This window comes from Brassica oleracea, chromosome C7, assembly GCF_000695525.1.
Source record: "Brassica oleracea var. oleracea cultivar TO1000 chromosome C7, BOL, whole genome shotgun sequence".
NCBI lineage: Eukaryota > Viridiplantae > Streptophyta > Magnoliopsida > Brassicales > Brassicaceae > Brassica > Brassica oleracea.
In genome coordinates, this window is record NC_027754.1 from 3094103 (window position 1) to 3098074 (window position 3972).

Genomic DNA, 3972 nt, shown 5'->3' on the forward strand with positions numbered 1-3972 from the left:
TGATTCAGAATGTCAAGAGAGCAATCTTCAAAAAAGAAAGGAAACAACTTAATGAAGATTCCGTCTTTTGGACTGCGGTGCACTCGATTTTGACTTCTCGTTGGAGTAAGAGTAATACTCCTCTTCATTGTATGGCACATTCTCTAAACCCCAAGTAAGTTTATAAATCTGTTTTTATTCTGTTTTTCTTATCAACTTATAAAATGGTAAAATTGGTTTTTGATCAGTAAGATTTTAATTGTTATATATATTTGTTGGATGCAGGTACTATAGTTCAGAGTGGCTTGTAGAAGAAGACAGTAGAAAAGCTCCACATCAAGATTTGGAGGTTACTAGAGAAAGAAAAAATTGCATCATGAAGTATTTTCCAAATCAAGATGAAAGGAGAGAGGTTAACGTTGAATATTCTAACTTCTCTTTATGCATGGAGGACTTTGGTAGTGTTGATGTGATTCATGATAGGTTTATCTTAGAACCTTTGAGATGGTGGGCAGTTCATGGATCTTCGGCACCAAAACTTCAAATCTTAGCATTCAAGTTACTTGGACAACCATTTTCATCCTCATGCTGCGAAAGGAATTGGAGTACATACAAGTTCATTCATTCTGCTATAAGAAACAAGATTGTTCCCCAAAGAGCTGAAGATTTAGTATTTGTGCATACTAACCTCCGTCTTCTATCAAGAAGGAGCTCTTCTTATAAAGAAGGTCCTAGCTGTATGTGGGATGTAGGAGGTGATCAATTTGATTCGCTGGATGAGATTAATTTGGGAAAACTTGAGTTTGAAGATCTTTCTCTTGATGAACCAGAATTGGAAGTTGTTTTGTTTGGTGGAGATGGGGAAAATGAGAACAATGATGAGTTCGATATTTAACTTGAAGCTTGAATTTTTTTTATGTTATGTTGAGTTTTTTTGTTTGTTAACTTTTATGTTGAACTTCATTATTTAAATTATGTGTTGGATTTTTATTATTATTTATTTTATTTTATTAAGTGCTTCAATATTATATATATATATATATATATATATATATATATATATATATATATATGTATAAACGCTTCCAACACGTACCCGTTTCCTAAATATTTTAAAATTTTTGCTTCTACGCTTCTTTACGCTTCCGCTTCCGCGTCCCCGCTTCCGATTCCATGCAGCATAGATTATAACCGTTTGAGTTAAGCCTACTCCCCCTTTATTCTGCACTATACGGCTAGGGCTAGCAATCTATTGAAATTTAATTGCAGGATCTACAATTTTTAACTTGGATCCACAATATTTATTAGTTACATCTTTTATGAGTTTATTTTAAACTGTAATAATAAAAATAAAATTAATGTGAAATAATTCTTAGATTACCATTTTATATAAAATATGTAAAAATTCAAAAAATTATAGATTACATAAATCTCGCGTTTTCAAAGCGCGGGTCAAAATCTAATACTGGTTTAAACCCAAAATAATATCGATGTAATTACACCAAAACGCAGTTTTGTCTTTTTTATATCACAGAAAGACAGTTTCTTATATTGACACAGTTTCGAGTAACAGCTTCTTTTTAGACTAACTAACTAGTTATGTGCTAACCAACCCACAACCTAACTAGATTATGTTATTAGCGGGAGATGCCTCAGCCGTTGATCACCATACCCCCTAGACGATCCAGATCTAAGATGCTTTTTAATGAAAAGACTGATATCTGTCTCTTTTTTTCACCCCTTGGATTTACTTTTCCACTTTATTCATCAACGGTTTAGATTACATGTTGATGAAAAAGTCAATCTCATCTTCCTCTCTTCGGCGTTTTCCATTTTCTGCTCTAATTTCCGAAGCTGAAACCCAACTAATCCATCTTTCTCCATGGCCGAGCACTGCATGGTTATTCCTGGTGAATGGACCTCCGCTGGTGAGCTCTGGGAGTTTGTAATCGACAAGAAGAAGATGTCCAGGATCGTGCCCATCCTGATTAGTTTGGTGTGGAAACTCAATTTTTCTATGGGACCCACCTAGTGCTTATGTGGATAGCTCTGGGGTTCTCATGATCGGTTTGGCGTGGAAACTCAATTTTTTTTTTCGTTTTGTTGGAAATTGATTTTGCCATTTTGGCGAAAACTCAATTTTATGGTTTGGCGAAAAATCCGATTTTATATTTTTCGCAGAAACATTTTCGTTGGCAGGAAAAAAAATGATTTTGCAATTTTAATAGGTATTTGTTTTGAAAGTTTTTTAACCTTTTAGATTTTAAAATGCAAATCTTGCATTCAAACTCTATATTTTTTTACATCTCGATTATTTAGTTACTCTAAATATTATAAATATTATATTTAAATGTAACATGATGCTGGTACATTAGTGTTCAAATGAACAATATCTAAGCATTTGCGTCGAGATGCAGGAGTCTGAATACAAAACTGAATAGGGCCTAAAGTCTAATAAAAACATAACACTCTGTATAGTGGCAGCTATATACACTTCTAGGCCTTAATTCGTAAATTTTAAATAGGCCTTTCTAATATTTTCTATAATCTAAGAGAACTGTAAATAAATACAAAGAAAAGGTTTTAATTTTTCATGTCCTAAGGCCCAAATGCTAAAGCATAAAACTAAAAACTAAAAACGTCCTACCCAACTTTAGATACCATTTAGCCAATTCGAGTAACAAATGGATTGAACCATGGATGCAGAGGATGTCAAGCTGTGATTTTGCACTATACTATGTGAAACTGAAAATCAATAGACTAAGGCCCTGACTGGTGTAATCGCAGCGGTTGCAGATATTTGCAGAATCGGATGGTTGCGGTTTTAAGCATTACTAAGAGATTTGTACGACTGGTACAACGGTTAGAAATTGGTGCGTTTGCGAGATACTTATGACTTACTTACCACCAAACGCATCAATTGGTAAATAATATATCAACCATATATACATTTTATATAATTATAAAAATACTAAAAAATCATATTATTATAATAAATATAAAATTTATATTTAAAAATTATACTATTAAATTTTTAAAAAAATTATACAAAATATTTTGTTTTAAAATTTTATGGTATAATTAAAATATAATATATATATTTTAGGATTGCTATTATTTCAATTTTAAAATTTAATTGAATGTTTATTTTTATATTTATATAGCTTTTTGTAAAAAAAATTTTTACTCTCCCGCAACCGCAAACACTAGCTGGAACCAGCTTTTGAATTTAAGAGGTTTAGAGCGGTTTGAATCGATTTATAGCGTTTTTATTGATTGATTCAAAACGCGAACAACCGCAAAAGCTGTGTTTGTGGGTGCTAGCGGAGAAACCAGTCATGCTCTAAACGTCTAACTGGTAACTATCATGGGAACACCAAGAACAAATAGGAAAAAAAAACAAATATGAATCAATTGTAAGAATGATGAAGAATGCTTATTTTTTTATCAAATTTAATGGGAAAGAAATTTAATCTACAATAAAAAATGAGAAAGAATTAAACGGAAAAAAATATTCTTTTATAAATGGTAAAAGTTTTTTACGAATTTAAAAAAATGTAATATTCTTTTTGATTCGTTTGATCACTAGTTATAGCATAAAAGTAAAACTTTATATGGGTATGATAGGTTGCACGGTAGATGTAAAAGTTTGGTCGTAGAATTTATTCCGTAGTTTTTATTAGTATAGTTGTATTGTTATCTTTCTGTAGAAAAAAAAAAGGGAAAATTTGGATAAATGCACTTCAATAAGAATATAATTTGAAAAATACACCTTTGTTTAAGCTTTTTGAAAAATACACTTATCTATATATAAATTTACCAAATTGCCCAATCTTAATAGTTATCAATTTCTATTAAACAATTTTTAAAAAAATTATTTTAAAAGAAAATCGTTAGAGATAGGGAATTATTTGTGAATCCACTGTTCAGAATTTTTTCCAATTCTTTCATATACACATGAAAGTAATCTTTCGATAAGACTTCAATGCAAGT